Raw genomic sequence first — 9108 nt, 5'->3', positions numbered from 1 at the left:
TGTTATAATTGAAATAAGCTTGATCATTATTTCTGAAGTGTGGGTGACGACATGTTTACCTCTAATAAGGCATGGTGCACAATGTCTTAGGGAAACTGTCTTTAAGAATTAGAGGTTTTGTAAAAGAGAAAGAAGATTCAGGATTTCTCTCCTTTAATTAATGAATCGATTCACATGGTTATGTATAAACCGAAATTCAAGTGAAGTTTCAGGTTTCAAGTGGCTAAGGTCAGCACAAAGGTGTTATTGCTAAATGCAAATGTTTTAACCGTGGTTTGCTGTTTTCTTTTCTTTTCTTACATGCAGGAGTGTGTATGGATAAGGAGGGTTCTTTCGGCATGAAAGGTATTTGGGTTTCTTAACAGTAAGGATACGGGCAAAGAATATATATTACAAGATCCTTACGTATGTTGTTATCATTTCAGCTTCATGACCAGGGAAGAACCTATGTACACTTCTTCTGCATCCATGATTATTGTATATTTCCTTTACAGGTTAGTACTGTAGCCTAGTGTATGAATATAGAAAGGAAGGAATAAGAGTGAAGTTAATTATTCTTTTTTTGTATTGTGTCTTCTAACAGATCTCCCTCCCCGCTGTCCTCATCCTTTCCTTCCTTGCTATTCACATTTTCCCTCGCTTAACCATCTATAAGTCTGCTTCTTATATATATGCAGATTTAGGGCGGTTGAGAGGTGGATACCATTTGAGCATCGCTTCAATCCTGAGGAGTTGTATTGGCCCGGAACAGAATAATCGGCCCACGTATAATCGTATCCTCCCGGTTGAAGCGAGCTTATTTTGGTATGGCTACCATGGATGATGTCTTGGCAGCCCTGGCTTTGGTGAAGGTTGAGTTAGCAGCCTCGCGTAATGAGACAGCAGTTTTGCAGGCTAAAGTGGATAGAATGCAACATAATCCCTTTGATTCCGGTAGTGTATCACACTCAGCATCTAATGCTATGGTAGTAGAGATCCCAACCCCGATTCCCCTAGCGCCACCTGAAAAGTTTATGGGGGATACACATAAGGTTCAAGTATTTTTGTCTCAAGTGATGTTGCATTTTAATTGCAAGCCAAAGGTCTTTTCTACCAACCAAGCCAGAGTGTCTTTTCTGATCTCATACTTAGCCGGAGATGCAGCACAGTGGGCAGTCCCTTTGGTACGAAATGAAGATGGATTGTTACACGATTGGGAATCCTTTAAAGAGGAGTTTGAAAAGACTTTTGATTGTGGTGCGGATACATACGCTGCAGATCGAGAGCTGTTGGTGTTGAAGCAGGGGAACAAAGACCTTCTAACTTATGTCAATACGTTCAGGAGATTAGTCGCGGAAACGCATTGGCCGGAAGACAAACAATCAGCAGTATTCTATCAAGGCCTTAGGGAAGAGCTTAAGGATGTTATTGCGCAGGTGGATCCTCAACCACGAACCTGCGTACGTTTAATTGAACTGGCCATGAGGTTGGATCACCGGTTAAGAGAAAGAAAAGGCGATCATTTTCGTAAAGAAAGGTATCAGCCGCGCTATGATAAACCTAGAACATCGGATCCAGGGACATCTGCTTCAGAGCCGATGGAAATTGGAACACTAAGAGCAGCTCTGACTGGAGACGAAAGAGAACATAGAAGGAAGAACGGATTGTGCCTTTATTGTGGGAAAAAGGGGCATTATCTTCGGGAGTGTCCGATAAAGCCCAAAGTAGGGCGTTCCCGTTATGGAGTATCTGCAACAACCACAAAACCCGAGTCGGGAAACTGAAGAGCTTGGAACATATGGAAGGGGAGTTCTCAAGCGCACTTTGTATCCCTTCCCTTCAAAAGGAAGAAGGTGGGTTGAAGGAACATTTTTTTGTTGCTGTAACAGTGTTTGTAAACCAGGAACCCTGTAGAACTCAAGCGATGATAGATTCCGGAGCTACTGGGTGCTTCATGGATGTTAATGAAGCACATCGGCTGGGTATCTCTTTAGTGGATAAACAGGAACCGGAAGTAGTTCTTGCAGTGGATGGGAGACAACTGGAAACAGGTCCTATATGCCAAACGACAGACCCCTGCGTTGTGGAATGTTTACCAGGCCACCATGACACACTGGTTTTTAACATTATCTCAGCGCCCTCTTATGGGTTGATCTTGGGTTTACCTTGGCTGTCAAAACATAACCCTGAGATTGATTGGAAGGAAAAGACATTTGAGCTAACGTCTGAATACTGTGCCACTAATTGTTGGAAGACGAAAAGAGATCAAAACGAAAAGGTGTTACATATCGCTACTGCTGCGGAAAAGGAAATTCAACTTCCTTACTGTTATGAAGCATATCGAGAGGTGTTTTGTGAACAAAAGGCAGAGGAGTTACCACCCCATAGACCCTATGATTGCCAAATAGAATTACAACCTGGATCGGTGGTTCCATGTGGCAGGATATATGCTCTTACCGAGCCAGAGAATGAACATCTTAGGAACTATTTGGATAAGTACCTTGAATTGGGATTCATCCGTCCTTCGAATTCCCCAGCGGCCTCCCCATTATTTTTCATCTCGAAAGCCAATGGGGAATTGAGAATCTGTATCGATTTTAGGGCTTTAAATTCGATCACCATACGGAATCAATATCCGTTACCGCTAATTTCCGTACTTCTGGAACAAGTAAAAGGTGCGGTAATATTCACGAAACTCGATTTGCGTGGAGCATAACATCTGGTAAGAATGCGCCATGGTGATGAATGGAAGACGGCATTCAAGACGGGGTATGGCTTATTCTAGTATCTGGTTATGCCCTTTGGGCTATGCAATGCGCCAGCCGCTTTCCAATTCTTTTTGAATGATGCCTTACGAGAATACTTAGATAAAATCGTGGTAGTCTACATAGACAACATTTTGATATACTCCACCCATGAAGATCAACACATACAACATGTCTGCCTTATTCTCCAAGCTTTAAGGAAACATCATTTGTTTTGTAAGATCAGCAAGTGCGAATTTCATGTGTCCTCGGTAGAGTTTTTAGGGGTGATGCTTACTCCCGTTGGTCAGGAAATGGCCGAAAGGAAAGTGAAGGCGATCTCAGAGTGGCCCAGTCCAAAAAACGTGAAGGACATTCAATGTTTTATGGGGTTCGCTAATTTTTATAGACGTTTCATTTCCAACTTTTCTGACAAGGCATCCCCTCTTACCCATTTAACCAAGAAAAAGGTTCAATTTGTGTGGGATGATAAAACACAAGCAGCGTTTGATGTATTAAAGGCAGCGTTTATTACGGCTCCCATTTTGATTCATGCAAATCCAGCACTTCCGTTTATAGTGGAAGCAGACGCTTCTGATGTGGCTATGGGAGCGGTACTGTCCCAAAGAAATGCTGAGACAGGACAGTTACATCCTGTTGCGTATATGTCCAAGAAGTTCAATCATGCAGAGCAGAACTACACCATCACTGAAAAAGAGCTTTTAGCCATTAAAGAGGCGTTCAGTGAGTGGAGACACTGGTTATTGAGAGCACGTCACGCCATTACAGTATATACCGACCATCGTAATTTGCAGTATCTACGTACTGTACGTCTTCTGACCCCTAGACTGTTAAGGTGGATGACGTTCTTCGAGGAGTATCATTTCATTGTGACCTTTCGTCCAGAGAGCCTGAACAAAAAAGCAGATGCGCTATCCCGACAAGATTCCACCCTCAGTTCTGGGAAACCTGCAGAGAGAGCTATCTTTGAAGATCATAGAGTGATAGGCGTACTACACACTGAACGCTTTTTGGATGATTCCAAGAAAGGTTATCAAACATTTCAATGGAGAGAGTGGCTGAAATACCATCCAGAATGGAAGCAGAAACAAGGAGTGTATATGAAGGGGGTTCAAATGCTGTTACCCACTTTAGCTTTAAGACGTATGGCGTTTCAGTGGTGCCATTCGGATCCCAGTGCAGGTCATCATGGCAGAGATAACACTGCAGAAAAGGTATCGAGACACTTCTGGTGGCCTTCCGTGAGAAAGGATGTTCCTGGTTGGATTAAAGAATGCGTGGTATGTGCCCAGAACAAACCTTTAACAGGAAAACCTCAAGGGCTCCTTCAGCCTCTTCCCACGCCGGAAATACCCTGGGAGAACGTGTCTGTGGATTTTATAGTGGGTCTACCTTCTGATATGGGACATACCGTTATCTTAGTGATCATTGACTATTTGACAAAATTGGGTCATTTTGTTGCCTGCAAGACTCTTCCTACTGCTGGTCAATTGTCTGTTATACTATTAAAAAACATTGTGAGATTGCATGGATTGCCGAAGGTGATCGTTTCGGATCGGGGCTCACAATTTACGGCCAAATTCTGGAAGGAATGGTGCAAAGCGTTACACATCTCCTCTGCATTGTCAACCAGCTTTCATCCACAAACGGATGGCCAAACTGAACGTTTGAATCGAACTTTGAAGCAGTATCTGAGAAGTTATGTCAACAGTAATACGGATCAGTGGGCTGAATGGCTTTGGTTGGCAGAGATTGCCTATAACAATGCACTTCACAGTTCTACTAAACATACACCCTTTTACAGTACATACGGTTTCCATCCTAGATTCATCCCTTTCAGTTCTCCTGTTAGGGGTGACCATGTTCCTGAAGTAAAAGACAGGATAACCTATATACAGAAGGTGATAGTGAATACCAGAAAACATCTTGTGCAAGCTAAATTGGTGTATAAAAGACAAGCTGATAAACATCGTGTTCGGGGACCGGAGTATAAAAGAGGGGATCTGGTGTGGTTGTCCACAAGAAACATCAGGTTCAGGAGATACAGTGTTTTTAACCCTCGATACATTGGTCCCTTTCCTGTGATCAAACATGTCAATCCTGTGGCTGTTAGGATTGCATTGCCCTCGCACATGAAAATCTACCCTGTATTCCATGTCTCGTTGCTGAAATCTGCTGCAGGCCATTCTTGTGTCAAACCTTCTCCTGTTTGGGTGGATCAGGGGGATGAATATGAAGTTGCTAGGATTCTGGACGCTAAAGTGAGACGAACAAGGCTGTGGTTTTTGATTGCTTGGAAAGGCTATGGAGTGGAGGAGAATTCATGGGAACCAGCTGGGAGTGTGCACGCCCCGAGGTTGGTTGCTGCCTTTTATCGTCGGTTCCCTGATAAGCCTTGTGCCTGTCTGTGCCCTTCGGAGGGGGGATGTACTGTTAGGGGGCACTGAGGCATGGTAGGGCACAGACAACGAGGAATCGGCTGCAAACTACATTTCCCGGCATGATGTGCGCCGCGCATACGTGTTCGGATGGTATCTGGGTCACGTGGGCGGAAACGCATATTGCCGGTGAAGTCGAGTGGGACGCTGCCGATTATTCTTGCCCTACGGTTCCCGTGCAGCACATGAAGCTTCTGGTGCGGTAAGGGTGAAGACTCACCAAGGATCCCGTTATTTCATTTACCTGAGTCATTATCGGATGGTATCCGGTCTTCTGCTTTATGCGCCAGGATTGGGCATAAGTGTATGGATTAATGAGCGGTTGAACTGAGAATTTTGCAACCGATTGTAGTGGTTTGGAAAACGCTTTAGTTGATACTTTAGAAACTTTGTGACTGTACATGCGAACATTGGACTGTGATATAAAAGCCTAACCTTTGGATGCATATTTGTTCGGGTTAAAGGAAAACCTGGAAATGTACTTTGGACTCATTTGAATGCCTCCTTTCCCTTCGTTGGTGGGCTTTACAATACCGGCTGGTTTGTGAGGTTCTTGCGAGGGAAAGAATCGAGGTGACAAGTTGTGGTAATTACTGATGGTCATCACTGTTATAATTGAAATAAGCTTGATCATTATTTCTGAAGTGTGGGTGACGACATGTTTACCTCTAATAAGGCATGGTGCACAATGTCTTAGGGAAACTGTCTTTAAGAATTAGAGGTTTTGTAAAAGAGAAAGAAGATTCAGGATTTCTCTCCTTTAATTAATGAGTCGATTCACATGGTTATGTATAAACCGAAATTCAAGTGAAGTTTCAGGTTTCAAGTGGCTAAGGTCAGCACAAAGGTGTTATTGCTAAATGCAAATGTTTTAACCGTGGTTTGCTGTTTTCTTTTCTTTTCTTACATGCAGGAGTGTGTATGGATAAGGAGGGTTCTTTCGGCATGAAAGGTATTTGGGTTTCTTAACAGTAAGGATACGGGCAAAGAATATATATTACAAGATCCTTACGTATGTTGTTATCATTTCAGCTTCATGACCAGGGAAGAACCTATGTACACTTCTTCTGCATCCATGATTATTGTATATTTCCTTTACAGGTTAGTACTGTAGCCTAGTGTATGAATATAGAAAGGAAGGAATAAGAGTGAAGCTAATTATTCTTTTTTTGTATTGTGTCTTCTAACAGATCTCCCTCCCCGCTGTCCCCATCCTTTCCTTCCTTGCTATTCACATTTTCCCTCGCTTAACCATCTATAAGTCTGCTTCTTATATATATGCAGATTTAGGGCGGTTGAGAGGTGGATACCATTTGAGCATCGCTTCAATCCTGAGGAGTTGTATTGGCCCGGAACAACTAGTGAGCGAAGATGCCTGGTCTTAGCAGACTTGGAAAGATATTTTGTTGTGGTTGTAATAGGGATTCCCAATTGGAGGATTCGTGTCCAGTACCTCCGATTGGAACTCCGACTTATGAGCTCTATTTAAAACATGGCGTAGGCCCCATCACGTATAATGAAGTATGGATTAGATATACTAGGAAGGATGGTGTCCTAAAGTGGCCCCAATACGGTAGTTATGACACAGAGATTTTAGATAATCTAGAAGTTAAACTTTTCAAGAAGAAAGCCCGGCCGGCGATGTTTGACTCTTTCCGCCTTTGGCGAAAGGAAGCCAAACAGAAAGAAATTAAATTAGCAAAGAGAAATAAAAGAGAGAAGGGTATCTCGACAATGCAGGCTGCTATACAGTTTAAAGATAACGAAGAAGAACAAGCGAGCGAGCAGTTGCACAGGCAACGTAAAATGGCGATTTATAAGTGTTATCCAGCTTTGCCACCTCATCAGCAAGGTGCAACGAAGGACCTTGAGAAAGATCCTTTGATGTCACATTTGTTGAGTTCGCCACCCCCTTATGTGCAGAGTGCTACAGCACCTCCGCAACCTTTAGTTTCGCAACCTCCGGTTGCTTTGCCTCCTGTTGTTTTACAACCGCCAGCTCCTCTTCAGTTGGCTCCTATTCCTTTGGTGCACCCTTCTCAAGGGCCACCGACTTTGCTACCTGCTCCGTCTCCGATTCCTACGACTTTGTCTCCTGTATTGTCTACTTCTTCCGATACTCCTTCTGAAACTACTTCTACGTATACTTTGTCTAAGCCTATTTTTCCTCCTGTTCTCATGTCAGCTTCTCCTTCTGTTCGACAGAGAATGACTGTCACTGTTACTGGTCTTTTATCTCCTGTCTTTGGGTCATTGAGTATGACCCCTGCTTCAGCGCGTAAACAGTTGCGTAGCCAAATGCCTGGTCCCGATGAGCGGGAAGTATTGGATCATTTAGTGCGTAAATGGGTTACTCATTCTTTGAGATATACTTTAGAGTCTGTTATGGATGTCTTCCGTCAATGGGAAGCACCGAAGCAGAGGTATGTTTTCGATAAGATGTGTACTTTCCTTCGTGAAGAATGGGAAGATGATGATTTGGGACAGACTCCGTCTGAGTTGTTCCGTTTACAGTCTGAGTTTGCGAAGGGAACTATAGTGGGTCTCAACGTTGAAAGAGCAGTTGCGACATTGTTGTCGTTTAGGAGTGAGTCTCCTTCTCAGTCATTGTTTGAGCCTGATCCTTCTGTTAGGCGAAAAGTGCGACAATATCCAATGAGAGAGGTTCCTCCGGTGTGGAAAGAGGCAGTTCAGGCCGATGTTAACCAGGGTATTCTAGCTGCACCGGCTCATTTTCAGCGTGTTTGGGTACATGTTCCATGGAAGCGAGCTGAGGTTTTGGCCCTTAAGCAGACTTTGCCTGATCCACGTAAAAATCCTGCAGGGTACTATAAGGAATTATCACAGACTGCAGACTCATGTGTTATGAATCTAGCCGATATAGACATGTTGTTTGGAAATGTAGTTCCACAGCCTTTATGGGGATTGATTCGTCATACGGATCATGCGCAAGAGTTAGGTGATACATGGAATAATATTGGTGCCGCGGATGGCCGACAAGTTGGTGGTGCCAAACCTGAGCCTTTAGTTGCAGAACTCCCTGGTAGGATTATTAATTACATGAAGACTTTGATGCCTGCTATGCGTGTAAACTGGGACAAATTGTCTGCATGTAAGCAGAAGAAAGATGAAAGTGTGTCTGATTTCTTCACTAGGTTTGAAGAGACGTTTATCGACCATAGTGGTCAGGACATGAGTACGGAAGGTGGTCAACGGTTGTTTGTCGATAAGTTTGTGCATAATTTGCTCCCAGATTTGTGCACTACGTTGAAGGATTCTGAGAGTTCTTTGGCTGTTTCTTCGTCGGCGCAGATATTGGCTACTGCACAGTACTCCGAGAATAGGCATAAGGATGAGGAAGAGAGAGCCGACAAGAAGACTAAAGAGTTAAAGACGAAGGTCCCTTTGCAGCAAGCATATCCGCCACGTAATAATCAGCGTGATTATCAGCAACCTCAGCAGTATCAGAGAAACTCGCAAAGGTTCGAGTCTTCTCAACAGCGTTTTCCTGTAGGCCCTAATCAGTGTGCGTATTGTAAAGAAGAGGGTCATTTCAAAAATAGTTGTCCAGTTCTGTTGCAGCGCACGAATGGTGCCTCTAGTGTGAGAGGTCGAGGTGTTCAGCAAGCTCCTAGAGGTAGAGGACGTGGTGTGTTCCCCCAGAATGCGCGTTCCTTGCCTCCGCAAAATTCGATGAATAGTTTTGATCAGCAGAATGGTGCGTCTAGTAGGACGACTCAGTACTATGCTGACGACTTCTATGTCGAAGGTGAGAATATAGACGGTAACGATTGCTAGGACAGCCATAGACAAAGAGAGGGAGTTGTTTCAGTTCCAGTAGATCAGAGTGGACCTTATGTTGAAGTGATTACATCAGGTGTGTCAGAGCCTTTTCTGTTGGATACTGGTGCTGCGAAGAGTTCTAT

Source organism: Lissotriton vulgaris, chromosome 12 (genome assembly GCF_964263255.1).
Source record: "Lissotriton vulgaris chromosome 12, aLisVul1.2, whole genome shotgun sequence".
In the NCBI taxonomy this organism is placed as follows: Eukaryota; Metazoa; Chordata; class Amphibia; order Caudata; family Salamandridae; genus Lissotriton; species Lissotriton vulgaris.
This window is presented reverse-complemented; position numbering follows the sequence as displayed.